Genomic DNA, 16,776 nt, shown 5'->3' on the forward strand with positions numbered 1-16,776 from the left:
AACTGAGAGCTAAATAAGATCCCAGGCTTGGTTCCCAGTCTGATCTCAGCCAGCCAAGTCATACACCATTCTGTCTTGGACATTCTTGGACACAACCTTCTCGAGGGCAATTAGGGATGGGCAGTAAATGCTGGCCTAGCCAGCGATGCCCATATCCCATCATCAAATAAAAAAATATATAGTTATTCATTCATAATTACTGGGTCACAATCCTGGCATTCTCCACCTAAGATCAGTTAGAGCAACATTAGCTTTCTTCTCCAGGCAACTAAGGATTCAACACTTGATATTTTTTTCTTCATTCATGGGGTGTGGGCTCCACTGGCTGGGCCAGCATTTATCTCATCCCTAGTTGCCCTTGAGAAGATGGTGGTGAGCTGCCTTCTTGAATCGCTGCAGTCCATGTGGTGTAGGTACACCCACAGTGCTGTTAGGGAGTTCCAGGATTTTGACCCAGCAATAATGAAGGAATGGTGATATATTTCCAAGCCAGGATGGTGAGTGACTTAGAGGGGAACTTCCAGCCGGTGGTGTTCCCATCTATCTGCTGCCCTTGTCCTTCTAAATAGTAGTGGTTGTGGGTTTGGAAGATGCTGTCGAGGGAGTCTTGGTGAATTCCTGCAGTGCATCTTGTAGATGGTGTACACTGCTGCTGCTGCTGCGCGTCGGTGGTGGAGGGAGTGAATGTTTGTAGATATGGTGCCAATCAAGCGGGCTGCTTTGTCCTGGATGGTGTCCAGCTTCTTCAGTGTTGTGGGAGCTGCATTCATCCAGGCAAGTGGGGAATATTCCATCACACTCCTGAATTGTGCCTTGTAGATGATGGAAAGGCTTTGGGGAGTCAGGAGGTGAGTTACTTGTCGCACAATTCCTAAGCCTCTGACCTGCTCTTGTAGCCACAGTATTTATATGGCTAATCCAGTTCAGTTTCTGGTCAATAGTAACCCTCAGGATGATGATAGTGTGAGATTCAGTGGTGATAATGCCATCGAACATCAAAGGGCGATGCTTAGGTTCTCTCTTGTTGGAGATGGTCATTGCCTGACACTTGTGTGGCGTGAATGTTACTTGCCACTTGTCTGCCCAAGCCTGGATATTGTCCAGGTTCTGCTGCATTTGGGCATGGGCTGCTTCAGTATCTGAGGAGACGTAAATGGTGCTGAACATTGGGCAATAATCGGCGAACATCCCCACTTCTGACCTTATGATGGAAGGAAGGTCATTGATGAAGCCGCTGAAGATGGTTGGGCTGAGGGCATTATCCTGAGGAACTCCTGCAGTGATGTCCTGGAGCTGAGATGACTGACCTCCAACAACCACAACCATCCTCCTTTGTGCTAGGTATGAGTCCAACCAGTGGAATGTTTTCACCCTGATTCCCATTGACTCCAGTTTTGCTAGGGCTCCTCGATGCCACACTCAGTCAAATGCTGCCTTGAAGTCAAGGGCAGTCACTCTCACCTCACCTCGGGAGTTCAGCTCTTTTGTCCATGTTTGAACCAAGGCTGTAATGAGGTCAGGAGCTGAGTGGCCCTGGCGTACCCAAACTGGGCGTCAGTGAGCAGGTTACTGCTAAGCAAGTGCTGCTTGATAGCACTGTCGATGATCAAGAGTTGACTGGTGTGGCGGTAATTGGCCAGGTTGGATTTGTCCTGCTTTTTATGTACAGGACATGTCTGGGCAATTTTCCACATAGCTGGCTAGATGCCAGTGTTGTAGCTGTACTGGAACAACTTTATTTCTGATCCGTTGGTTGTGGGATCACTTAGCTCTGTCTATCACTTGTTGCTTATGCTGTTTTGGCATGCAAGTAGTGCTGTGTTATAGCTTCACCAGGTTGACACCTCATTTTTAGGTATGCCTGGTGCTGCTCCTGTGTTATAGCTTCACCAGGTTGACACCTCATTTTTAGGTATGCCTGGTGCTGCTCCTGTGTTATAGCTTCACCAGGTTGACACCTCATTTTTAGGTATGCCTGGTGCTGCTCCTGTGTTATAGCTTCACCAGGTTGACACCTCATTTTTAGGTATGCCTGGTGCTGCTCCTGTCATGTCCTCCTGCACTCTTCATTGAACCAGGTTTGAACCCCTGGCTAGATGGTAATGGTAGAGTGGGGGATATGCTGGGCCATGAGGCTACATATTGTGTTCGAGTACAATTCTGCTGCTGCTGATGGCCCACAGCACCTCATGGTCTCAAGTTGCTTGACCTGTTTGAAATCTTGCCCATTTAGCACGGTGGTGGTCTGTAGACCCTCATGTTTGTATTGTTGTCCTCCCACTTGATTACAAGATCCTTCTAAGACAGCATTGATGGTGTTGTTCTAGGCCATCTATAAGCCTGGGGAGAAGTACCACCGAATAGACTTGAGTTTAGTGTTGGGTCCAATATCGTGATTCCTGAAAACTCAAGAACATAATTTATTATAGGCTGAGCTACCACATTAGATTTGGTGGTGTACCTCATCATCAATGCCAGCTTTTTGGGGCAGAAAGCTTTCAAGAACAGGAAGTGAGAGACATTTTTCAACATTTCAACTAAATCTCAATTGAAGGCCTTTGGGAAAGGCAGGGAAGGGCAACTAGCTAAGCTGCTCTTGCAGAGATCTGGCAGAGACATAATGGGCTGAATAGCTTCCACCTGCGCTATAATATAATGTTTTATGATGTGGCAGGTGATATGTGCAGGGCAGACCAAATTCACAAGGGAAACTTGGTCTCGCTATCACCACAGTTTTGCAATTTGTGTTACGAGAAGATATCATAGAGATGTTCAAAATCATGAGGGTGCTGGACAGAGTAGATGGGGAGAAGTTCCCACTCGTAAAAGGATCAAGAACGAGAGGGCACAGATTTAAAGTGATTTGCAAAAGAAGCATATGTGATGTGAGAAAAAACTTTTTCACACAACACATGGGTTTGGGTCTGGAATGTACTTCCTGGAGGTAGGTTCAATTGAAGCATTCCAGAGGGCATTAGATGATTATTTGAATAGAAACAATGTGCAAGGGTACGGGAAAAGGCAGGACAATGGCACTAGGTCATAATGCTCATTTAGCAAGGCGGTGCAGACACAATGGGCTGAATGGCGTCCTTCTTTGCCATTAAACCTCTGTGATTCTGTGAAGAATTGCGCACTGAATTCAGAAGTAATGAGTCCAATAACAACTTTAGAAATTTTAAAAATCAAATTAAAACATTTATTAACAAAAGAAAAGAATTCAAACACATACATAAGATTACAGTTACTTGATATTATAACAAATCCCCAAATTCCTAATTAACCTGACTCCCAACCATTCAGCCCCTTTAAGGCAACAGTCCAAAATAGATTTTAAATTTAAACAGGCAATCCAGCAAGGTTGCCACAGCACGCACTCAACAGTGGAATTCCAAAGGCTTTTTAACACAACTTTAGTTACTGGAGCAGCCCTTCTTCTTCAGAGTGGCGAGAGGCTTTTTCAAGGTTGTTTCACCTGGTGCATCTTTCAAGATTTTACACAGCCACCCCCCCATAGCCTTCTATCCTTCTTTATATATGTTTTTCTCTTTCATGTGTAAAATCCCATTGTTTTACATGTCTTTGGAAATTTACTTTTCCCATAATATAAAAATCTTTCATGTCATCATTATGGTCAGCACTTCTGGGAAAGATAAACGTATTGCTTTGCCTCACTTATCTTGTTAGTTGTAAACATTACACCATCCCTTTGAAAATCAAACAAACCCTTCACTAATCTAAAAATGCAAATTTCATTCACACCCTATCTGTGGAACCCTCATCCTAGCTTATCCATATCCATTTCAAAAGTCTGTTTTACACCTAATTCTTTTGATAATTTCAATCTTGTAGTCTAAGCGTCTCAAGTCTAATTAAATCAGTCATAGCTATCCACACTCACATCCATAAACCTACAATAACATTGTGAAAAATATGATGGTTTTGTGACACATGCAATACTTGATATATTTTGTGTGGATTGGTCGATGACTTTTGTCTTTCTGTTGTTCAAGACAAATCCTATTCTCTCATAGGCTCTGGTGAATGTGTCAGCTATCTGTTGTAGTTCTTCTGCAGAGTAAGCATGAACTTGTGTGTCATCAGCTCTATTACAGAAGTGGTAGTTGTCTTGGTTTAGCCTTCAGTTGAAGAGTTTACCATTAGTGTTATTACTATACCTGGGGTAGGGGGAGCCTGTCAGTAGTAGATTGAAGCATTGCTGCAGGAAAGATTAAGAATTGTATTGTTGCAATGATACCCCACCACCCACACCCTGTTTGATGAAAAAAGGAGACAAGCCGAACTGTACCAACTACTGGGGCATAGCATTGCTCTCAACTGTTGACAAAGACCTAGCTAGGTAACTTTTTAATTGCCTCTCGCCAATTGCAGCGTAGGTCCTTTCAGAGTGCCAGTGTGGTTTCTGACGCCCCCCCCCACAACAATGTTTGATGCCTGTTCTGACGGGCAAGCATGGTATGTGGTGAAGCTATGGCATAGTACTGTTATTTGCATAATATCATGATAATCATGACAGATGATGCTTCTGAACCTAGTTGCGCATCCATTTCATTATAGCACCTTCCAAAGGGCAGTTCAATTCACCAAGTTGAAAGTTTTTATGAGATCAAAGAAAGCCATGAATAAAGGGTTGTTCTGTTCTCTGCACTTTTCCTGAAATTGGTGTGCTGTGAAGATCATGTCAGCTGTTCCTCTGGTGGGTCAGAATCCACACTGGGACTCTGAAAGGACCTATACTGCAATTGGCGAGAGGCAATTAAGAAGTCACCTAGCTAGGTCTTTACCAACAGTTGAGAGCAATGCTATGCCCCTGTAGTTGGTAGAGTTCGACTTGTCTCCTTTTTTGAAGATTATGATCATTGTGGCGTCTGTAAGATCACTTGGAATTTCTTAATTCTATCAGAACTTCACGAATAGGGCATGTATCCCAGAGATCAGTATGTTTCCTCACTGTTCCAGTACAGAGATTTTGTCATCGGGTTGACAGCAGTTATTACTTCATCAAATTTTGAATCCTTGTTGCACAGAGAAGAAAGCTAATCACAGAATTTTAGCATCACAGGAGGCCATTCAGCCCATCGTGTCTGCACAGGCTCTCCAAATGAGCATTATGACCTAGTGCCATTGCACTGCCTTTTCCCTGTACCCTTGCACATTGTTTCTATTTAAATAATCTTCTAATGTCCTCATGAATGCCTCGATTGAACCTGCCTCCACCAAACTTCCAGGCAGTGCATCCCAGGCCCGAACAACTCATGTGAAAAAGTTTTTTCTCACATCACACGTGCTACTTTTGCAAATCACTTTAAATCTGTGCCCTCTCGTTCTTTTCCATAGACCATTATCTGAACCTTCAATAACAACCCCTGTGCACTCTATATTGGATATATTGCCATCGGATGATCCTACTGTGCTTTCATGCCAGCATAAAACGGATTTTTGCACCTCACACCGAATTGCTTCCCACCGCCTGCCATGACAGGTGACACCAACGGGACTGGACGATTCCACCGTATGGGCTGAATTTTGCCCTTGACAGGCGGGCGGGCCCAACCAACTTGGCGGCGGGCGGGCAGCCATTCGCCGCCGCCAAAATGGGCCCCACCGCCATTTTAAGTGGGCGGACCAATTAAGGCCCACCCAGCGTGACGCCCGACGGGAAGCACTATGCGCTTCCTGTGCGGAAGGGGGGGGATTCCCCAAATGCGAGAGTGCGCTCTTTTGCGCATGCGCGCAAAAGAGCGCACATCTCCCTGGGGCTAAGTGGTGCCTCAGGGAGATTGCTGAAAGGTTGTTAAAGTTTAAAAATAGAAAAATAAAAAAATCATTAACAGGTCCCCCTCATGTGACAATGTCACACGAGATGGGACATGTTAATAAAGTGCACAAAAACTTTATTAAACTTTTTAAAAACCGACATGAAACCTCATCCTGCCGGTGGATGAGGTTTCATGTTTCTTCAGAAGCCTGCTGGGGCTCCTGGCCTGCCCATCAACCTTAAGGATGGACGGGCAGGGCCTTTAATTGTTTTAACTACCCTGTCAATGGCCTCAATTGGCCTCAACAGGTCGGCGGGCGGACAGCTGATTTCACTGTGCCCCCATCTTCCTGAATATTTAAATGGGGCAGGATGACATCGGGGGTTCTGTCTGATGTCATCCTGCATCGGCGAGCAGGTCCCACCCCCAGCTCGCCAACGGAAAAATTCAGCCCTATGTCTTTACCTCTTTTATTAATTTTCATAAAATTTATTTTGACTTCTGAATAGTGAAATTCAGTCAGCAATTTTTGTATCTTTGGAAACTGGGTGAAAGTGACTTGCAAACAGCAGCTTCTGCGAATGGGTATTTCACCCTGAGAGTCAAAAAACCCAACAACAAAATGGTTTAGGTTTTTATTAGATTTTGCAAAGAAAATGAAATCACCTAAGACACTGTGAAAAGGGATGTTTATCAAAAATATTTTGGGATATGGTGGTATTCTGTAAAGAAGGCTGCATGTCTGTGTGTTGTCATAATTAATTAAACTGGGGCAAGGTTAAGAGAGACAGTTTGTCTGTGGGAGTTGAGAGACAAAAGGGTAAAGGTGCTGGATGCATGTATTTGTAATAAGAGGCTCTGGTGAAGTTGGATTTACAAGTTAAGAGGTTGGGTTTTAAAAAATTGCATTAGGAGATAGGTAGGGACTTAGCTTTTCAGCTGTTAAATTTCAAAGGGGAGCTTAAGGCGCTTTTACAACATACAAAGGTTTCATAAGTAAACAAGGGGAGGATATTTAATTTTATTTGACCCAATAGTGGGGGCAATAGGAAAACATGAAAGATTTTTATATTTTGGAAAATCTGAGTTCAAGGATGTACCAAGGACAATGGAATCTGAGAGGAAAGGGGAAAAGGATATTTAAAGAAAGATGTTGAGCTGAGTTGTGTGGCTGTGTGGGGGAGGTGTCCTGGGACCAACTGTTGAGAGAAGGTGTGAAATCTGAAACAGCCACCCAGTCAAACCAGAAAAGTCTTTGTTTCAGAAACCAGTTTGTTTTCTGAACTTTCTTGGACTTCCACAGCAGAGTGGAAATGTTTAACGAGTTGTGTGGTATACCTTTACTAAGTAACAACAGTTTTGTCTTGGGGTAATATTACTGGATTTTTATAGTTAAAAATCTATAAGGGAGTTGTTGTCAAGCAGTTTGTTTGTGTGTTCCGACCCAGTGGATGTTTTTGGGGATGTTCTGTAAGACTGTTTCAACTGCATAACTTTAATCTTATGTGCTTACATTTTTTTTCTTCCTGTTAATAAATCTTTTAACATTTTAAAATCCTAAAGGTGTCACTGGAGTTCTATGCTTCTGGGATCAGTAGCATTTCCTCCTCGTGTTCAAAATACAAAATTAGTGGTTATGATCAGTAAGGCAGGTTTCCCGCTGGGATCTGGTTTGCTCAACAAATAACATCAGCTGTGGTCATAACAAATCTGGGGACTTGTCCAGGATTTAAAATTCCTTGATTGAATTGGAATTTGTGATTCTAAAGGATACAAGTACAAGGAGAATACTGAACTCAGGAGTTTTGTATTGAGGGATTTTAAAGTGGTTAGATTGCAAAATGGCTTTGGCAATTGCTAAGACTTTTCTGGAAGTGGAAGATGAAACTGTGGAGTAATTGAAATCTTTGACTAAGACTCAGCAAAGAGAGAGTTAGCAGATGAAGTGTAAGTAGAAATAAAAGCAAAATTTCATAAGGCTGGTATGGTTAAAGTACTTACTCAGCATTTAAAACTACAGAAGAAAACACTTGGATCTAGTGTGTCACAGCTAGAGGGAGTAAGGCTTTAGTTACAGATGAAGCAGTTTGATATAGAAAGAGATAAGGAAAGGCAGAAACTTGAATTGGAAGAAAAAGAGAAAGAAAGAGAAATTTAAAAACTTGAAAAAGAAAAGGACAGATGAAAAGAAATAGAAATAAAAAAAGGAAACAGGAAAAAAACAGGAAAAAGGGGAGCAAGAAAAGGAAAAGAAAAGATTGCAAGAAATAAAAATGCGAAAGCTTGAACTTCAACTTCAGAGAGAAATATTAGCAAGCGAGGAAAGGGAGCAGGAAAGAGATAGAGAGCTTCAGGGAAAGAAAGAAGCCAGACCGTATGAATTGTCAAAATGAAGCTTAGCATAAAGGAGGAAAGGAGAGATAGTGATTCCGATGTTGACTTTGATTCCTTTGAGGAACTTGATTTAACTAAAAATCTTCGGTTAGTGTCTAAATTTATGGAGCATGGAGTTGAAAGATATTTCACCTCATTTGAAAAGAAAGCTATGGAATTGAATTGGCCAAGAGATGTTTGGACTATAATGTTGTAAAGTGTTCTCTCAGTTAAAGCTATGAATGTGTATGCTAGCTTATCAGAGGAACAATCTGCAGACTACAAGGTAGCTAAAAGGGCAATATTAAATGCTTATGAGTTTTTCCTTGAAGCTTACCAGTTGAAGTTTAGGATTGTAAGAAAGATAACGAATCAAACATTTGTCAAGCTTGCAAGAGAAAAAGAAACTCTCTGGGATCAATGGTTTAGGTCACTGAAGTTAGACAAGACTTTTGAAAATGTAAGACTCCCTTGCTGGGAGTCAGAGTGGAGTGGACCTGTGGGAGACAGTCGGGAGCTGAGGACTGCCTATAAATACAGACCAGGGATTGCAGAGTGGCCTACTTTGCTGGGAGTCGGAGTGGAGCAGACCTGTGGGGGACAGTCAGGAGCTGAGGAGCGCTGTTTCAGCTGCTGTGAGGCTGCAGTCAGGGAAAAAGGAAAAAAGCAACTGTGACGGCACAGGAAGCTAGTAAGTTGATTGGCCGATATGTGCTCATTCTAAGGAACAGTGTGTGAGAAACCAGCTTAGGACAGGCCAGTTAAGGTAGATCTATAAATAAAACAAACTTTAAAATAATAAACCAAAATTTGAAAACTTTGAAATTAAAATCAAACAATAAAGATAAAAAAGCAATAAAAATAAAGTAATTTAAACAAACATCTAAAGCACATAACTTGTAGTTAAGAAGCATATAACCTTAGTGGTCAGTGGTACTAGCATTCAACACACACAGTAAATTGTAGCATACATAGGAAGAAAGTAATTAAAGTAAATTAACTAAAAAAAGTCAGAATGGTGGGACAGGTGTTATGTTGCAGCTGTGAGATGTGGGAACTTTTGGACGCCAAGGTGATCCATGACAAACACGTCTGCAGGAAGTGTAAGCAGCTTGAGGAATTCCAGATCAGGATATTGGTCTGGAAGCCGAAATGCAGACACTGCACAACATAAAGGAGGAGAAATACCTGGATACTTTGTTCCAGAAGACAGTTACACCTATTAGAAGAGGGTCATCTGTTTTGGTCAGCAGTGAGGGACAGGAGGATGTGACAGTCAGTGAGGCAGGTAATGGGACTGAGCAGACAGTAGGGAAGAAGCCTCAGACTTTGCAATTGTCAACATGTTTTGGGTGCTCACAACCTGTGTGGATGAAAGCGAAGTCTGCAAGGTGGATGAGCTGGCTGGCCATGGCACTTTGGTACAGGAAGTCATTCACACGGGGGGAGCAAAAAGGAATGTAGTGGTAGTAGGGGATAGTATAGTGAGGGGGATTGACACTGTTACCTGCAGCAAAGAGCAAGAGTCCAGGCGGCTATGTTGCCTACACTGTGCCATAGTTTGGTACATCTGCTCAGGGCTGGAGAGGAAATTGCAGTGGCAGGGGAAAGGATCCAGTTATCGTGGTCCATGGAAGTAGCAATGATATAGGTAGAACTACGAAAGAGGTTCTGCAAAGTCAGTATGAGGAGCTAGGTACCAAATTAAGAAGCAGAACCTCAAAGGTAATAATCTCTGGAGTATTACCTGAGCCAAATGCAAATTGGCATAGGGCAAATAAGATTAGAGAGACGAATGCGTGGCTCAAAGGCTGGTGTGGGAGAAATAAATTCTGGTTTGTGGGGCACTGGCATCAGTACTGGGGAAAATGGGGGCTGTACCCTTGGGACAGTTTACACCTGAACCGTGCTGGGACAAGTGTCCTCGCAAATTGCATAACTAGGAAAGTATAGAGGGCTTTAAACAAAACAAGAGGGGTGAGGGATCAAGCTTGGGTAGAGGTAGCAATTCAAGGTGTAGAGTCAAGACAGGAGAGCAAAATAGTAATATGAGAAATGAGGATCAGAGAATAGCAGGAAGGGACAGAGAGGAAAAACCTAAGAATACATCAACAGTCAAGGCCAGATGTTACAAAGGGAACAAAAAGACAAAACTGAAGGCTCTCATTCTGAATGCATGTAGCATTCATAACAAAGTAAATGAATTGATGGCCCACATTGAAGTAATAAATATGATCTGCTAGCAATTACGGAGACGTGGCTGCAAGACGACAAAGATTGGGTCCATAATATTGAAGGGTACATGACATTCAAGAAGAATAGGAAGCTGGGTAAAGGTGGAGGGGTAGCATTGTTAATCAAAGAGGGCATTGGTACAATAGTTAGAGATGACCTTGGTTCAGGACATCAGGATGTAGAATCAGTCTGAGTGGAAATGAGGAATAGTAGGGGGAAGAAGTCATTAGTGGGAGTGGTCTACAGGCCCCCTAACAGTAGCCACAGTGTAGGACAAAGTATTCAAGAGAAACTATCGTGTGCTTGTGACAAAAGGATGGCAATAATCATGGGTGATTTTAATCTACACATAAACTGGGAAAATCAGATTGGCAGTAGTAGCCTGGATGAGCAGTTCTTAAATGCTTTCGAGATAGTTTCTTAAAGCAGCATTGTTCTGGAAGCAACCAGAGAGAAGGTTGAAAACAGAAATACCTGGAAAAACTCAGCAGGTCTGGCAGCATCGGCGGAGAAGAGCAAAGTTGACGTTTCGAGTCCTCATGACCCTTCAACAGGACAGTTCTGTTGAAGGGTCATGAGGCCTCGAAACGTCAACTTTGCTCTTCTCTGCCGATGCTGCCAGACCTGCTGAGTTTTTCCAGGTATTTCTGTTTTAGTTTTGGATTTCCAGCATCCGCAGTTTTTTGTTTTTATCAGAGAGCAGGTTGTATTGTGTGACGTGACAGGATTAATTAATGACCTCAGAGTAAAGGCACCCCTAGGTAGCAGCAGCCACAATATGATTGAATTTTACATCCAGTTTGAAAGGGAGAAGAGCAGGTCTAAGTCTAGTATCTTAAACTTAAATAAGGGCAACTATGTGGGAATGAAAGTTGAGCTAACTGAAGTGAAATGGGAAAGAAGGCTAGAGGATAGAGCATTAGAGAAGCAGTGGCAGACATTTAAGGGAATATTTCAGAGTATTCAGAATAAGTACATTCCTACTATAGAGAAAAATTCTAAGGTGAGGACCCACCATCCGTGGTTAACTAAAGACATTAAGGAAAGCATCAAACTTAAGGAAAAAACGTACAACTCTGCAAAGATGAGTGGCAGGACAGATGATTGGACAGAATATAAAGAACGGCGGAGAATGACTAAAAGGTTAATCAGGAGAAAGAAATTAGAGTCTGAGAGGAAGCTAGCTAGAAATGTAAAAGGGATGGCAAGAGTTTCTATAGGTATTTAAAAGGGAAAAGAGTAAGTAGAGTGAGTGTTGGTCCTCTAGAGAGTGACAGTGGGGAGTTAATAGTAGATAATAAGGAAATGACGGAAGGAATGAACAAATATTTTGCTACTGTGTTCACTATAGAGGATACAAAAAACATTCCAGTAATAGCTGCAAATCAGGAAGTGAATGGGAGAAAGGAACTTGGTGAAATTGAAATCACTATGGAAATGGTACTGAGCAAATTGATGGAGTTGCAAGCTGGCAAGTCTCTGGGTCCCAATCGACTGCATCCTAGGGTCTTAAAAGAGGTGGCTAATAAGGTAGTTGATGCGCTGGTGTTAATTTTCCAAAATTCTCTAGATTCTGGAAAGGTTTCATCAGGTTGGAAAGTAGCAAATATAACCCCACTATTCAAGAAGGGAGGGAGGCAGAAAACAGGAAACTATAGGCCAGTTAGCTTGACGTCTGACATGGGGAAGTTCTTAGAATCAATCATTAAGGAGGTTATATGTGGGCATTTAGAAGAGCTAAAGGCAATAGGGAAGAGTCAGCATGGTTTTGTGAAAGGAAAATCATGTTTAACCAATTTATGGGAGCTTTTTGAAGGTGTAACACGCGCAGTGGATAAAGGGGAGCCTGTAGACATACTGTACTTAGATTTACAGAAGGCTTTTGATAATGTGCCACATCAAAGATTATTATGGAAAATAAAAGCAAATGGTATTGTGGGTAACATATTAGCATGGATAGAAGATTGTCTGGCTGGCAGAAAGGAGAGAGTATGCATAAATGGGTCTTGTTCTGATTGGCAGGGTGTGACAAGTAGAGTCCCACAGATCTCAACTTTTTATGATTTACATCAACAACTTAGATGAGGGGAGTGAACACATGGTAGCTAAATTTGCAGATGACACAAAGATAGGTAGGAAAGTATGTTGTGAAGAGGACATGAGGAGGTTGCAGATGGATATAGATAGGTTGAATGAACGGGCAAAGATCTAGCAAATGAAGTTTAATGAGGGAAAATGTGAAGTTGTTCAGTTTAGCAGAGAGAGCAAAAAAGCGGAGTATTACTTAAATGGAGAATGCCTGCATAATTCTGAGGTGCAAAGGGATCTAGGTCTTCTGGTACATGAGTCACAAAAAGTTAGTTTGCAGGTACAGCAAGGAAGTAAGAAGGCTAATGGAATGCTAACCTTTATCACGAGAGGGATTGAACATAAAAGTAAGGATGTTATGCTTCAGTTATACAGGGCATTGGTGAGACCGCACCTCAAAAACTGTGTGCAGTTTTGGTCTCCTTATTTAAGGAAGGATGTAAATGCATTGGAGGCAGTTCAAAGAAGGTTTACTAGATTGATACCTGGAATGAGGAAAGATTGGACAGACTGGGCTTGTTTCCACTGGAGTTTAGAAGAGTGAGGGGTGATTTGATTGAAGTATACAAGATCCTGAACGGCCTTGATGAGGTGGAAGGAAAAAGGATGTTTCCTCTTGTGGGTAAGTCCAGAACTAGGGGGCACTGTTTTAAAATTAGGGGTCGCCCTTTTAGGGCAGAGATGAGGAGAAATTTTTTCTCTCAGAGGATTGTGCGACTTTGGAATTCTCTGCCTTAGAAGGTGGTGGAGGTGGGGTCATTGAATATTTTTAAGGCAGTGGTAGATGGATTCTTGTTAGGCAAGGGAATCAAAGGTTATCAGGGTTAGATGGGAATGTCGAAATCGAGACACAAGAAGATCAGCCATGATTTTATTGAATGGCGGAACAGGCTTGAGGGGCCAAATGGTCTACTCCTGTTCCTATATCATATGTTCTTATGATTATGGAAGAATTTAGAAATAGTATTCCAGTAACTATCAAACATATTTAGATGAAAGACAATGGACAAAGATCAGGGAAGCTGCTGTTTTAGTCGATACCTAAGATATTTCACATATGCAGCTGAATGTGGGAAAAGGATCCTATGAGAGTCAGAAAGGAAATTGGAGCTATAGAAAACCTAGTGATGGTAAAAGCTTTAATAACAAGGAGCAAGCTGAAGGACATCAATCTACTAAAGATGAAAAGGTAGAAGACAGATTTGAAGGAAGAAAACTAGTATGTTACCATTATGACAAAGCTGGACATACAAGGTCAAATTGTTGGAATTGAAATGGGAGACCAATTGCAATGATAGGAACTCAGAAGAGTTCTGTGAGTAAAGGAAGGCCCTAATTGCTCTGGAGAGAATACAGAGGAGATTTACAAGAATGTTGCCAGGGCTTGAAAATTGCAGCTATGAGGAGAGATTGGATAGAATAGGATTGCTTTTCTTAGAACAGAGGAGGCTAAGGGGTGATCTAATTGAGGTATACAAAATTATGATGGGCCTAGATAGGGTAGACAGGAAAGACTTGTTTCCCCTGGCTGGGGGATCAATTGCCAGGGGGCATAGATTTAAGGTGATTGGTAGAAGGATTAGAGGGGGCAGAAGGAAAAACCTTTTCATCCACTGGGTGGTGGTTGTTTGGAATTCACTGTCTAAGTCCGTGGTTGAGGACGAAATGCTCAACTCATTTAAAAGGTACCTGGGTCTGCATCTAATGCGCTGTAACCTGCAAGGCTATGGACCAAGTGGTGGAAAGTGGGATTAAAATGAGCAGCTAGTTTCTTTTTTCCCTTTTTGGCCAGCACAGACATGATGGGCTGAATGGCGTCTTTCTGTCTTTCTGCACCATAACTTTTCTAAGGTTCAATGGTTCTATGCTGTGACATCTGAAACCCAAACGCAAGACAAACCAGTAGCATTTGTGCAGGTGAGAAAGGAAGAGCCAAAGTTAGCCGGGGTGGTGGGAATGTGTTCACAACCTACCCAAGGAAGTTCTGAAGGGCAAGTTGCAGAGATGTTTAAAGATTTTATATGTGAAGGGGAAGTATGTCCTTATTTTTCAGGAAAAGCAGGAAAAACTGTTAAGATCTTAAGAGACACAGGTGCCAGTCAATCATCAATGTCATAGGAAACTCTTTTGAGTTACCAACAGTCACAGATTGCAGCTTCTTTCGAGTGCAATCACAGTTCTTGGTTTTTTTCCGGGAGTGGGACATGAACCCACAACCCTCTGATTCAAAGGCGAGGGTGCTATGAACTTAGGATAGTGCCATCTGCTGCCCAGAAGGTTATTACAGGAGAAAGTGTCAGTTAGTGGGATACATGGAGGGTTTAGGCCTATCTCATGATATAAAATAAATTTTAAAAGTGATTTGAAAACAGGAGAGGTAATCGTTAGAGAGGTAATTGCTGGAGTGGTAGAGAAATTGCCCATTTCAGGGGTTCAATTTATTCTGGGAAGTGATATAGCTGGATTGCAAATATTGACTACACCTTCTGTGGTAGAGGAACCTCTGGAGAGACAATCAATAGAAGATTTACAGAAAAAACATCCTGGATTGTTTCCAGACTGTGTGGTGATGAGGTCACACACACACAAACTTAAACACAAAGAGGGAGAATCTAAAAGACAGGGGGAGGATGCTGTACCTCAGTTGGCTGCATAAATCTTCAAAAAGATCACTCAGGGAGAGAAGATTAGAGAGAATGAGGCTGAGCTGTTTAGCTCCTTGAAGTTCGTGGAGTTACAGCAGCAGAATCCAGAATTAAAGCAGTCAAACCAGGCAGTTTATTCGGAAAAAGAGGCACAATGCGGCGAAGAGCAGTGGGAAACCAGGGGATTGGGAAGCCTACAAAGACCAACAGAGGACAACTAAAAAAGAAATAAGGAGGGAGAAGATGAAATATGAGGGTAAACTAGCCAGTAATATAAAAGAAGATTGCAAGAGTTTTTTAGATATATAAAGGGTAAGAGAGAGGCAAAAGTGGACATTGGGCCGCTGGAAAATGACCCTGGAGAAGTAGTAGTGGGGAACAAAGAAATGGCGGAGGAACTGAATAGGTACTTTGCGTCAGTCTTCACGGTGGAAGACACGAGTAACATCCCCAAAGTTCAAGAGAGTCGGGGGGCAGAGGTGAGTATGGTGGCCATTACCAAGGAGAAGGTGCTAGGAAAACTGAAAGGTCTGAAGGCGGATAAATCACCTGGACCAGATGGATTACACCCCAGAGTTCTGAAGGAGATGGCTGAAGAGATAGTGGAGGTGTTAGTGGTGATCTTTCAGGAATCACTGGAGTCAGGGAGGGTCCCAGAGGACTGGAAAATTGCTAATGTAACCCCCCTGTTTAAGAAGGGAGTGTGGCAAAAGACGGGAAATTACAGGCTGATTAGCCTGACCTCGGTCGTTGGTAAGATTTTAGAGTCCTTTATTAAGGATGAGATTTCAGAATACTTGGAAGTGCATGGTAAAATAGGGCAAAGTCAGCATGATTTCATCAAGGGGAGGTCATGCCTGACAAATCTGTTAGAATTCTTTGAGGAGGTAATGAGTAGGTTAGACAAAGGAGAGCCAATGGATGTGATCTACTTGGACTTCCAGAAGGCCTTTGACAAGGTGCCGCACAGGAGGTTGCTCAGTAAGATAACAGCCCATGGTGTTAGAGGCAAGATACTAGCATGGATAGAAGATTGGCTGTCTGGCAGGTGGCAGAGAGTGGGCATAAGGGGGTCCTTCTCAGGATGGCGGCCGGTGACTAGTGGAGTTCCGCAGGGGTCAGTGTTGGGACCACAACTTTTCACTTTATACATTAATGATCTAGATGAAGGAACTGAGGGCATCTGATACAAAGATAGGTGGAGAGACAGGTAGTATTGAGGAGGCGGGGAGGCTGCAGAAGGATTTGGACAGGTTAGGAGAATGGGCAAAGAAGTGGCAGATGGAATACAACGTGGGGAAGTGTGAGGTCATGCACTTTGGTAGGAAGAATAGAGGCATAGACTATTTTCTAAATAGGGAGAGAATTCAGAAATCTGGAGTGCAAAGGGACTTGGGAGTCCTTGTCCAGGATTCTCTTAAGGTTACCTTGCAGGTTGAGTCGGTAGTTAGGAAGGCAAATGCAATGTTGGCATTTATTTCGAGAGGACTAGAATATAAAAGCAGGGATGTGCTGCTGAGGCTTTATAAGGCTCTGGTCAGATCACATTTAGAATATTGTGAGCAATTTTGGGCCCCGTATCTCAGGAAGGATGTTCTGGCCCTGGAGAGGGTCCAGAGGAGGTTCACGAGAACTATCCCAGGAATGAAAGGCTT

The sequence above is a fragment of the Cetorhinus maximus genome, chromosome 5 (assembly GCF_964194155.1).
Source record: "Cetorhinus maximus chromosome 5, sCetMax3.hap1.1, whole genome shotgun sequence".
NCBI lineage: Eukaryota > Metazoa > Chordata > Chondrichthyes > Lamniformes > Cetorhinidae > Cetorhinus > Cetorhinus maximus.